A 13,679-nucleotide genomic window follows, 5' to 3' on the forward strand; every position below is an offset into this window, starting at 1 on the left:
AAACATGTCTTCAAAATTTCCCATTAGAATGAGCGAGATGACTAGATCTAGATATCACTCATTCTCATTGAAATGTCAAAAACATGTTTACTAAACAAAAGATATTGTGCGTTGGACATAATGCTACGTAAACAATAACTTTTGTTTTGTGAACATATTTTTGAAACTGCCTATTAGAGATCGAGAAGACTTGATGTAGATTTCGTTCATTTTCACTGAAATGTCAAAAAATGGGCACGGCTATAGGTATCTGGCCTAGTTTTGAGATTAGTCCAAAACCGATCTCGTTTAGGCTAGGGTGGAAGCTATTCTTCATCGGTTTCTGTCTCTATTGATATCTTTTGAGCCCTTTGATGCCAAGTTCTTAAGTCTACGCAGGCATACCCCGAGCTCTTCGTCCAGATTTGCTACAAGATATTCTTGTGAGACAATAAGATATCCTCTTCAAGTGCTTCAGTCCCTTAGCATCGAAAGTGAGTCTCTCCTTTTCCTAATTGACATTACCATACCAATAGATCGCCCACCTGTATCGAATGAGAAGCTCATCCGTCTTTACCATTACAAGATTAGAAGACGCTTACTATTCTAGACTGGCTATCTCTATGCCCGAACTAGTTAGTACTCCGCTCGATTTCTTCACTGGCCTTTGATTCTAACGGTTGGAGATCCTTCCATCCTAGATCATACGAAAGTTGAGTTTGTTGCTTAAGGAAAGTTTATGCAACCTTGAGAAGGTGCTCGATTATCCGAAGGAAGACATAAACAAATCTAAGCCTTGTTACTGATGCCGACCCAGTCCCTGTCTCTTCCTTTGCCTTCTGAAGGTCGTAAAAAGTCCCATTCACTACACACAGAAAAAATTATTTTGTAAAATTGTTCGTAAATGTTTGTGAAATCCTATAGAGGACTTATGAAATGCTCGTGAATCATATAACCCACAAACAAGTTCGTAAAAGTTTGTACTTTTTTCACAAATGTTGTTCGTAAAATGATCTTTTGACGAACATTTTTTGTACTTTTACAAACATTTGTTCGTAAATTTTCATATACAAAACAATGTTCGTAAAATTTTGTCATTTGTTCGTAAATTTTTGCCAGACAAACAAAAATTTACGAACAAATGACAAAATTTTACGAACATTTTGTTGTGTGTTTACGAACATTTACGAACAAATGTTTGTAAAAGTACAAAAAATGTTCACTAATGATCATTTTACGAACAATGTTTGTGAAAAAAGTACAAAATTTCACGAACTTGTTTGTGGGTTATACGATTCACGAGCATTTCGTAAGTCTACCATAGGATTTCACAAACATTTACGAACAATTTTACAAAATATTTTTTCTGTGCAGTATGTATTCTTATATTTTTATAAGTGCACCATGTTTACTACTGTCCCAGTTTCCTAAATGTCTCCACTTTAAAGATGCCCTTTATCTACTTTTTAACAGTTTAGTAAGAGTGATAGAAATCCAGTTCCAATAGTCAGACTCAGTCGTTTATGATTAAGGGGAAACTGGGGCAGTAATAAACACGGGGAAGTTGTAAGCATCTATGTTTATGTCTCTTTGGACTTACGTCGACCATTTCTTCAGTGGATAAGGATCCCTGTATTACTTAAAAATACATAAGGTCTCATTCTCTGATTAATATCTAAACAACGCAGTGTTTACAACTACCCCATGTTACTACTCTCCCAGTTTCCCCTATTAAATAGAATCTCAGTAATTATTTTTTAGGACTTTTGCGTAGAAAAGAACGTAGTAAAACGGCGTAAAAAATTACCAATACCTCTTCATAGTATTAATCTCAATGAATATACGTATTTTTTGGTGTAGAATTGACCCATGATTCTGTGTGTTTTTCACCCTGTCTCACATTTCATCCCCCAATATTTATGTTTTGTGTTTTTCATCAAATAAAACCCAACAAATATTAATTTCATTTCTTTTTCATCTTACCTGCCCATTTTGGTGCCTCTTTGCTATTTTTCCCATTTCAATTTTATCCCTCTACAAATTCCCAATGATAGCTTTCTGGGCCGATGGGATTGCTATTACAGATCTTTGTCTGTTGGTACTGCTGGTGCCATAATGTCGTTTTTTTTCTGGGTTGAGAATGCTAACAAGCATGTTAATTTTATTGTTTTCATCCTCATCATTATATGGAAACGCGTTAATAATATTTAAGTGTGGAACTTGTTGCCTCCATCAAGTTAGGATCATTTCATATCTAATTTATAATATTGTAACTATGTTCCTCATCTCTCGAAAGAACCCACTGCTTGGGTTTTTTTTTCTTGTGCATTTTTTTCAAAATGTTAACTCCTTTTGGCCCATCATAGCATTTATGGCTGTGTTTGCTGGACTGATTGCTGGTGCTGATCGTGGAAACGCCTAATGTGAGTTGCATGCTCAGCAGCATTATCATGGAATGACGATCATAACGATGTGCATGCTGATGTCTGGCAAGATGACTGGATTACCTGGTATATGAGAAGCTTCGTGTGTGAAAAAGTTCGCAAGCCATTATAAAAAGTGTGAATGGTGATCGTCGGTGGGTGATCTTCTTTTATGATTTCCCTCATCCGCAAATTCTCTTTTTGTTCCCCTCTCTTGTATGGTTCCTACGTGTTGAAATATTAATGAGCGCTAACGATCATCTTAATAATTTTATTTATATTTCCACTAATCCTCTCATTCATACGGCATTAGCACATTAAATTAGTCCACGATGTGTGAGGGATAGATGCTGCCAGCAATCACTATTAGTCCTCATAATCTCTGGACAACACTCGTGGACACAATTAAACGCCCATCTTGCATCTTTTCTTTAAATTCAAATGCCGGAAGTGCATGGAAGTGCTGAAAATTCTCTATAGAACTTCTGAACGTTTTCCGTACAAATTTCGGAAGTTGTGGAAGTGGTGTACACAATTTTTCAACAAATACTACCCATTGATCTTTTATCTGTCCTAAACTAATTCCCAGAGAAAGTGCGAAGAACTTTGCATAATTCCTCAGAAATAGGGGAATGCTTTCAGACTTCGAACACATTTTGGCTTCGAATACTTCATATTTTTCCCATATTCCCTCAATTAGTCTGACCTAATACAAGCACTAGGTCAGATTCATTAAAGGAATACGCGAAAAATATGAAGAGTTCGAAGCCAGTGATGTGCGAAGTTTAAAAACCTTCCCCTATTTCCCGCCAAAAACCAATTGTCACTTTAGTTAATAACAAAAATGTTCTGCATAAGTTTGTCTACGGCGAATTACAATCCCTGAGCTTTAAAGTACGAGTTTGTTTAGAGATCAGACACTCATTGTTTTGCTAAACGTATAATAACATTTACCAACTTGTGTTTGCTGATTCAATAAATTTTTAAATATATGAAGTGCAAAGAAGAATGATCTTTTCAATCAAACGAGTTTCACGGTTTTTTTTTCTTTAATTTAAATTCATGTTATTCAAACATGAAATTATGCCATTAGAACAACTAATTTTTTCACAAGAATGATTTTGCAATAAATAAATGTTTTCTTGGAAACAGCATTTAAAGTCACAAAATTAATTTGGTTTCATATATAGCAATTTTATGGTTCAATATGCATTGATACAAGTTTAATTAGTCTCAATCAATTTTAATCAATTAAATATCATTAATTTCAATAGTTTGATGATATTGATATAAATTAGAAATCGAAGCTGCACTTACATGTTTTTATTAATTTAGAATAAGAAAGTAATGCAAAAAAACATGAATTTACAAAGCATCTCAGATTTGCAAAATGCTCGTACACGTGACATAGATGCCATAGGGGAAACTGGAGCAGTAATAAACATGAGGTAGTTAAACATGGGATAGTAAATATGGGATGTCTATGTTTACAACTACCCCATGTTTACTATTGTCCCAGATCCCTCTAACTCAAAATTATTTAATCTTTCCATACAGAAGTACAGTAGAGCCTCGCTATAGGCCAGATTTGGTTCCAGATTTGACACTTGGGTCGCACTATGATCCATGTCATTTTTTAAAATTATCAACGACTTTTAACATTGAAATTGCTCAACGGCTTCCACTTTCTTTGCGATTGTGGTACTTGTCCTCGCTCTCTTCATTATGGATCACAATTATCACAACTACTCATTAAAGTTTACCAAAAATATTAAAATAATTATGACAACATTGCATGTCGCGTACTAAAAAAAACATAACCTAACTTAAAATGAGTGTTTTGAAATCAACGGTCGATAAATTGTGGACTATTGAGGGATGACCTATAGCGGGGTTCTACTGTAGATCTTGAAAAATTAGAAAATCTATTTGAAGATCTAAAAAAGAGACTTTCTTACTTCTTAATACTTTCGCAAAGTGGCGGAAGTTACATCCTGTTCAAATTTCGAAGTGTTCAAGTATCAAAATGTGACGGTCTTCACATTGTTGTGAGAAAAAAAAAACAGAACAACGACGTTTACTGTTCTTGCCCCAGTATTTAATCACTGCATAATCACTGAGTAACTCTTTTGTCTGCTTTTTATTGTGATATTTGAAATTACTAAATTTGATACTAAATTTTCTCCACCTTGTTTGAAAATTTAGTACGAAAATTCGAAATTGAATTTGAATTCTTCGAAGTTCAACGACTTTTTGCGAAAATATAGTTCCATTTACCTTTTATCTAAGACACTATTGGAGAATCAAAATCTACTTCTGTTTGGGCTCAGTGGATCGATTGATAGGGGGTTTGTCTGACGATCTGTAGCCATTCGTAGCTATTCGTTTGGCCTCTAGATTTAATAACGGCCCGATGATCAGGAGGATAAACAGCGTGATATCATTTCTCAGAAATCGATATCGGCAGAATTTGAACAGTAACGGGCGCCGTAAAAACTAGAAGCGTCGTAACAACCAAAAACTTAGAGACACTAAAAAATTAAACACTGAGAAAAAAGGGGGTGCGATTAACATTTTTTCCTCAGACATTTAACACTTTTTAGGTGTAAAAATATATCAACATTTTTTAATGTTAATTTTACACCTTATTAAGGGTAAAATTAACATGAAAAAGGGTACCTTTAACACCTAATACACCTAAAAAGGGTAAAATTTACACCGATTTTGGATCAATACTGCAGGGTAAAATTAACATTTCCGCAATGTTATTTTAACTTTTTCAGATTTCTCTCAGTGAAGTATTATAAAGTGAAGACGCTTTAAAAATAATCACTTTTAAAATTAGAGCTCCTAGGCGCTAAACAATTAATAAGAAAAAATAGTGGCGTAAGAAATTAGGAATATTTAAAAATTAGGACATTTAAATTAGAACGCCCAAAAATAGGGATGCCGAAAATTGAGAACGTGAAATCTTAAAGCGTTAAAATATAAGGGCGCTCTAATATGAAATGTGGGCATTTCTCTGTTGTTCTCACAGCTAAAAATCTATTCTATTATCCATTAGGCGCAAAAGGCTAAGCTTAAGATTAACATTTAACATTTCCGGAACATTAAAATTAACATTTCCGGAATGTTATTTCAACTTTTTCCGATTTCTTTCAGTGAAGGTAGAGGGCTTTCCTCTACCCTATTTATCTTAGCATCCTTTTTATCTTTACAAATTCTGTAGGAAAGCCGTATTAAGTTTACATCGTATCTAAATAACTTCACGTCACTGTAAATATGATTGAGATGGGATGTTGTAAAAATTCAAAAGAATCTAATAAAATTGATTCTCATCCTGTGAGACCTACATCGAATCTTGTGAATGGCAAAAACTCTCTCCAATCCTCCTCATCATCATGTGCCGTAAATCAATAATCGACAATCACGGTCGTGGCTATAAAATAAAAGAATCTAACACTTTTTTTTTCATTCCCTCAATCATCTCCATCCCAAGCAATATTAGCCATCTCGCACGAAATGCACGATGTTGGGTTTCCATCCAAAACGCGTTGAGAGATCATCAAGGGAAATCAGATGGTACCTGATTTTTTTTCTTCATTTGATTTCATAAGGCTCTGACTGTGGCTTTCCCCTCATGCTCTCCTCCTAGGGGCATTTTGAATTTTTAATTATGAATTTTTAAGAGATCTTTGTTTTTCATCGTTTTACTTTTTCTTGCCATTAATTTATGGCAGCGCGGTGTCGGTTAGTATGGGTCAGTCAGGCGCCACAATCAAAAATTCACCCGTGTTCTTTTCTCCTCTGGAGCCATCTCATCCAGGAGAACCACACACATTTCCCATTTTATTCCCGCAGTGGGATTGAAGATTTTTGGTGGATGATGGTGCTGATCGAGATTTCTTTTTGAGATCGTGAATGAGGAAGATTTTCAAGAAAAAAATACAAGAAAGGGCAAAAAAAAGCGAGAGACACTCCAATAAAAAGCTCTAACTATCCGATCATCAACTTGATCATGATGATCATGTTCTTGGATCCAAGCATTGCATGTAGAGATCATTTCCATGGTCCATTGGAGTCATTTGACTCTCTTTCCATCACTTGATTTTTTTCTACTGTCCCACTACAAGAACAACACTCCCAAATTGGTCTTTTTGTCTTGTCCACTTTGGATATTTAGTTAGATTTAATCATGATCGCGTTCCCCCATGAGACATTTAGCCCCTCACATCTCTAATAGGTGGTCAGGCGTCCCTTCCCGATTAGCCAATCTCTGGGAACACCAAACAGAAAAAAAACAATCTAACAAGAAGCTATAAATAATATTAGAGAAACCCACAAAAAAGAAGGAAACAAACCAATTATCTCAAACAAACAGCAATTCAGTCAGCTTTATGATAGATCGATCAACGTATAAACGCCACCTTATCTCGCCCGATAGAAGTGGTGTTGGGGTGAAGTATACACCCAATTGAGAAAAAAAACACCAGTGGAATTCCAAAATGTCAGGAGGTTTTTTTTTTCAAAAGACAGACAAAGGTCCAGTGAAATGCGAACAATTCAGCCGAAATTTCTTGGGGAAGATATCATTGCATCGGATCTTTACAATCACAGTTGACGATCTTGCGGATGGATAAAAACCACTGTCAAGTGTCACCTGCCCAAAATATCAACTCTACCGGAGGATCAATTTGAATAACGTGACAAGCAACAGCATGTCGGATGCCCTTTTTCCATCACAACTTCCAGACGACTTTTTCTGGGGCTATGGTGCCCACAGGGAGGAGGATGCGCCAAAAAAAGTCCATAAAGGCATTGTCTATTTAGTTCATGGGTAACAAAATAAATTGTCATCCGGTGGTCCGCCCTCTTCTTGCATATTATACTCTTTTATGCTTGGACCAGTATCCTTGAGAAGTTTTTGCTTCACTTAGGAACTGTCGTAGAAAAAGTGCCGGATATTGAAAGCGATCACAAAAGTTTTTTTGCTTATTATTTAAACTTGTCCCTAATTGAACTTAGGGGTCGGTTCTTTAGATGGTAAGTTCATTTTATTTGTTTTCGTGAGGTCTAAACCAATTTAATCCAAAGAGATATTGAAACTTGAGAGAAATCCGAAATCGGTGTAAATATTATGCTTTTTAGGTGTATTGAGGGTTAAAGTTACCCTTTTTCATGTTAATGTTACCCTTAAAAAGGTGTAAAATTAACATTAAAAAATGTTGATATATTTTTACACCTAAAAAGTGTTATAGTTATGAGGAAAAAAAGTTAATCGCACCCTTTTTTTCTCAGTGAAGGGATTTGGATTTTAAGGTTGAATTATTATTTTCACGAATTTAAAATTTGCTTTGGCTTAAGCTAAAATTGTGCCACAGAATCTGCTGTTCTTAGACCATATTCACTATTTTTCAAAGATGATCTAAACAATTTCCTTAATTTTAAGGCATCATATTATGTTTTCAAATCGTAAATTAAGAACAAAAAAAAAGACTTTAGTGTTCTACAGATGTTGAAAAAAAAATCAAAACGTAATTTTTAATATACCGCAGATGCTGATGATTTTGCAGTCTTACTTTTCGCAAGCTTTGCTTTAATTTTAGGAGTGAAGCATAGCCCAGTGATCATAAGGGTACTTAAGGATTTTCTAAAGATCATCCTTGAGCGCTAGAATTAAACTGAAGAGAATGGGTTATTGTAGAATTTCCGGATACATGCATAAAACCAAATAGTTCTGTTTCCAAAAATGAAAAAAAATCTTTGATTTTTAATATAATTTTTATTAAGATTCCAATAATTAAATTTTAGTTTTTTTTAAATTAATAATTAAAATAGAATCTTCAATTTTCAAAATATTGATCTTGCATGCTCCTAAAATTTAGAGCAGTAGTCTAAAATTTCAGGTTAATTAGAAAAATTTAACTTAATTTTTAACTTTTATAGGGTAAATGTGCCAAATTTCAGCATAGTTGCATGCAAGCGCCAAATTCTCAAATTTGAAATGTAATATTTTTAATACAAATTGATTTTTTTCTGCTACTTTTTTGTAAGAAATGTTACTTGGAACCTTGTAGATATTCCATCGTCTTTATTTTCTCTAATTCCTTCTTAAAATATTTTAAAATCAGTAAAAACGGAGACATAGCATTGGTTGCTTATTCCGGCTATTTTCATTCTTATAGTTCCTTGCCATTCCGGAATTATTCAATGTCTTTTTTAGACCATCTTGTTCGTGGAAGCGACATTTTTTTTGTTATTTTTTGCTTTGTATAATCTGTAGAATATGCAAAAATTAAAAATTCATGGAAATTCGAGGAACAAAATATGTGGCTGAAATTTCAAGCTGTCCTGAATTTGGCACACTTACCCTAATTGCGAAAATTTATACCACCTTATACTGACTTGATCTTAAGGGGTTACATGGGTCTCTCAGGTCAAAAAACAGACCTTTTTCTGATAATAATTTATTGTGTCGAAAATATTTTAGGAATTCCAACTTTTGGGACATGAAGGAGTAACTTTAGAATACAATTTAAAAAAAAAATTGAAAAATTTTGAAAATTCGACCGTTGGTAGCTGATTTTCGGAACCATTCCTCAAAAAACAGATCTTGCTGTTGGCAGGATTTCTCCCAGTAGATTCATCTGAAATCAAAAAAAAACCAAATATACTCTGTTAGAGGATTAGTTTGACCCTTGGATGAACGAAGGATTTTTGAAAAAAACAAAATTTGGATTTTTGACAAAAGTTTTCGTAAAAAAGTATCAATTTTACCCTATTTTTCAACACATTTGTATTATAAAAATGGTTCTGATTAAAGAAAGTGCAAATCCTTCGTTCAAAGAGTAGTTAATACTTTTCAAAACAAGTATGCAAAATTTCAGAAAGATCGGTTCAGTAATCTTGACTACCGCATTGTAAAACGGTGTTTTGAGAAACACGCGTTTAAAGTTTTACATGCGCGCGCGGGCGGAATGCATAACTAAAACTGCTCTACCTCCTAAAGTTTTACTCCGATTGACTTGAAATTTTCAGAAAATATTTTTCAAATATTATACTATAAAATAAAAAATAAAAAAATGATTTTTTGACCTGAGAGACTCATGTAACCTCTTAATGTAGCCTTTTTAGATTTCCCAGGGCTTTATTTTTTATCATTAAGAATATCTTATGTCTTAACTCAATTTTTTTTTGATAAAAAAAGTATAATGGGATTATTAAGGGATCTAATAGAATCTGAGAAACCAACAAAATTGATCTAGGATACCTAAATCTTACTGTGTTATCACACTTGCACATTAAAATTTTAATATGATTCACATTAATTGTCGCTGGTGAGAGTCCAAATGTGTAATTTGTGTGTTTGAATCATTTTATATTCAAAATTTGATCTATTTGTTGATAAAAAGGTAGACTTGGCCCGCAAAATTTGATATAAATTGATTTATAGCATTAATGCGAAAAATTAATGCGATTTTCTCTTTAATTTTTTAATGTGAAAAATATTTATGCTTTAGGTAAATTTAAACTTATTTTTGCAGGCCAAGTCCACTTCTTTATCAATAAATAGAAAAACCCCAAACATTAAGTGGCTCAAAGACACAAATAACATATTTGGACGCTCACAAGCGACAATTAATGTGAATCACATTAAAATTTTAATGTGCAAGTGTGATAACGCCGTTAAGTAATCTGTGTAAACCGTTTCCTGTCTCTTGTTTCTCTTGAGTATCTTCTGAGGTCCTTGACTAGAGCTATTCCTTAATTATTTAGTCCACAAATTTTATATGTAGCCTTAGCCAACTTGAGAATCTCAGCTGCCCTTACTATCCCAACCCTTACCATTGCATTTCCTTTGACTTCAACCTCAACTTGTTATTCATTGTTGCTAAATGGGATGCTAAAAAAAACCAGAGCACCGAATCCAATTGAAAATCAATAGACATTTGTGAAACTCGTCAGGAGTTCTTGTGAACGACACTTGTCGGTCCCGAAGAGTTGGATGGAATATTTATTGGATGGGCGCCCCCATTTAGGATACCATCGAGCAAATATCCCATGCTAAATTGCATGGGAAGAATCAGCCCAAGAGCCAGGAGAATTACAATAAATTGAGATTGGGGAAGCATGTGCTTGTGTCTTCTACCTTCGATCTCACGAGATATAGAAAAAAAGAAGTCAAATACTTTTTATTTATATGTCTCCGGGGTTTTTTTTGGGCACTGGTCTGACTTTCTGACTTCTTTCTTGGTTTTCTGTCCTTTTTTTTTTTGGTTGAAGGTGCGCTTTCGGTGATCTTATGCTGGGTTATTACATGGGATCGGGAGATCCCTATCTGCGGGATGCAAAAGGATGTTTTGGGGAATTGAAAGTGGATTGAGGATTGGCAAGAGGGCGTAGAGGGTGTAAATCAGAGTTGTAAACATAATTATAAAACATGAAAGATATTGTCTTTTATTTGGAGAGGGATTCAGCAAGAGCTAAAGAGACTCAGGGATTCATTGTGGCGCTAAAAAATGAAAGAGAGAAAAATCGACAGTTGCTACATGTGGCTGTGTTAACAAAAAGACAGCCCAATAATGGGTGTAACAATTGGTGGCGACACATGAAGAATAAAAAGTGTCATAAATTCCATTTATTATATTTATCCAAAGAAACGAAGTGGAAGAATAAAAAGAGGCTGTGAAGGTAACAGGTTGAATGGCATTATACTTTTAACTTCGTTTTTTTTCTTACTCCACCTGTATCCTCATCTTCACCTCCGAAGGGGGGTCAAGAGAGAGCCCAACAGAGATCGGTGAGAACCGTCCAAGAGGAGGATGAGAGAAAGAAATCTGAAGAAGTGGGAAAAAGGTGTGAATGTCTCCGTCGAGTGCTTCTTGTTCCACTGTGATTATCGTAAATTTGTCTCAGATCCTCTATCTCTTCACATTATATTTCTTTTCATGCATAACAGTTGAGAAACTGTTTTTCCCATCTAATGCTCAAGAGGGTCCAAACTGACCCTGGAGGATCATGCTGTGATCACACATGATCGCCATCAAATCGATATGGGGATATAAATCATGGGGATTTAAGTGTAAGAGGACGCTTTTTCCATCTTAAAAAAATAAAATAAAAAGAAATAAAGAAACTTTTTGTTTACTACATCAAAACTATTCAAAACATAAATATTCTCGTTCCACCATATAGCATTTAATTAATGATACATCGAGCTCATGCCTTTTCCCTCACGACTTCTTCTCTGTTTGCAGTCCAAAAAGCACTATTTATTAATTTTTTATTGAGCTTCGCGAGAGGGCAACTGTCCCGAACCACCCTCTGAGTGGAAAACCCCTCATTGATTCGTACGCTGGATGAGTGGTGACTTGGTCGAAAATTATGAGCACAACACAGAGTTTGTTGCAATAGGAAAAGATCTACTAAAACAGACCTGTGCTCGTTAAAAGTCGTGTAATATCGGAAATTTTGTGTTGATAATTTTAATGGTAAATTACAGATAGTCATACTGATAACACTAATCCCGCTCGTTCACGGTGCCATGATAAATATTTTTGCGCCAAAAAGACATAACAGAAATAAAAACTCATATAGATAGAAATTGTCTTCTTGATATCTTTTTCGGAAGACGGATAGTTGTTCACTACACAACCTTTTTACTTGAATCTTGCAGAAATACAAAGAAATTAAATGCAAATATCACATCAAATAGAATATACTTAAATCGCGCGCAATTCAACTGTGAGAGAGAGATAGAGACACAAATAATTCACTTGACAAACGTCTAGCGGCGCTGCGGTTGCAAAAAATCTCTAAAATGCGACAAAATATTTTCTTCTTTATTTTATGCTTATTAGCAGGTCGTGTCCCTTCTTCTAATATGTACTTTTGCATTCCTTATTAACCAAAATAGTGTTGTACAAAAGGGTTTTTCTCAAATCTATCCTGAATTTTGGGACAGCTCAAAAGAATATGAGTCTTCCAACTCAAAATTTCATCCCAATGTTTTTGTGTAATGTCAACAATTATTCACAATTAACCCAAATTACTGTATTCAACTAAATTATTAAAAAGATTTTCTTGTGAAAATGACTTAACTATAAGGAATTAAGCAATTTTAACATTAAAAAACCTCTCATTTTCTCTACGTGAATTTTCGCGGCATTTCGAAGAATGCCAACAGGCACCACCAAATTCACTTCGGTTTTTCTTTTAGCTCAGGCCTGTACTAAAATTAAGATTTTGTCTTAAAACTTTGAAAGAAATTATTCTGAGAAATAGGGTAACATGAGGTGATTGCTTTCCCTGAAAAAATATGTTTTAAAATGTGAGGTTATGTCGAAAGTAATCTAAGAAAATGATCCTTTTACTAACAAATTCATTTTCTGAGTAATAGTTTTTGTATAAATATGTATAAACAGCAGTAAAAGTTTAGTACTGGCAGCAGTCTAAATTCATATAATTTTCATTAAACATTTCAGTTTTTAGGTTAGATTTCAGAACTTGATATACTGGATGTTTTATAAAACGAGAGAGGATGCTACATTTTTAAGAAAATACACTGAATCGTAAAGAAAACTTCTTATATTATTTAATTTTATAATGAAAATACCAAAATAGTACACTTTCTGCATATAAAACGCGTAGAATTTTATAGGTTAGGTACATAACCTTATTTTTTTAAATAAACTTTTAGGTAAATTATAATGTGGAACGCATCAAAAAACATTTATGGTTTTAATGACTTTTTGCATCAAAACGAAAAGTTTCAATAAAGGAATATATGATTAACCTTAACCTCAAAATTTTTAATAAACACTTTGGCTAAATATTGTGTAAGAACTTTTGGTCATTTAACCTTCGGCACTGGGCTAGTGAATCCTTCTCGCTACTAATAACCTTTTGAATATTTAATATTTTTAACCCTGGGACGAGTGGGACACCGGTGTCCCGCTCGCCCTTAAAAATTAAACCGATTTTGATGATTTTTCTAAATTGAACGCATTTTTAAAGTTTGAAAATTCCGTTGCATAAAACAGTTGACTACTCGTTTTCACAGAATTTATGAAAGATGTTTGAAACATCGTTCTATTTCATTAAATTTGCAAGAACAGAAGCACACAAGAAGCAAAATAGGTGCCTTATAAAAACAAGACTGACAAGTCTTTTAAAGAACCTTTAAGCCTCTTAACGCTTTAAGGACGAATACGACACCGGTGTCCCAAAAATAGAAACTAATTTTTCGGACTATTTAGAGGACAAAACAACTTTCTA

At 34.1% G+C, this 13,679-nt stretch overlaps 2 protein-coding genes across 3 annotated transcripts in view; one reads left to right on the plus strand and one right to left on the minus strand.

Annotated features, from left to right (window-relative positions):
* LOC129804654 (T-box transcription factor TBX6-like) overlaps positions 1-13,679 on the plus strand; it is a 117,450-nt gene that overhangs the window by 41,952 nt on the left and 61,819 nt on the right. The window lies entirely within an intron of this gene.
* The window catches only part of LOC129804644 (uncharacterized), a 68,290-nt gene that overhangs the window by 24,037 nt on the left and 30,574 nt on the right, over positions 1-13,679 (minus strand). Inside the window, exon 4 of one of the 2 annotated variants that reach the window (XR_008752009.1) lies at positions 5,115-5,176. The exons of the other annotated variant lie outside the window; for it this stretch is intronic. The gene's annotated coding sequence lies outside the window, so the exon portion shown is untranslated. Of the gene's footprint in view, positions 1-5,114; positions 5,177-13,679 lie in introns of those variants that run through there. 2 annotated transcript variants of the gene reach the window in all.

Source organism: Phlebotomus papatasi, chromosome 2 (genome assembly GCF_024763615.1).
Source record: "Phlebotomus papatasi isolate M1 chromosome 2, Ppap_2.1, whole genome shotgun sequence".
NCBI classification, from domain to species: domain Eukaryota; kingdom Metazoa; phylum Arthropoda; class Insecta; order Diptera; family Psychodidae; genus Phlebotomus; species Phlebotomus papatasi.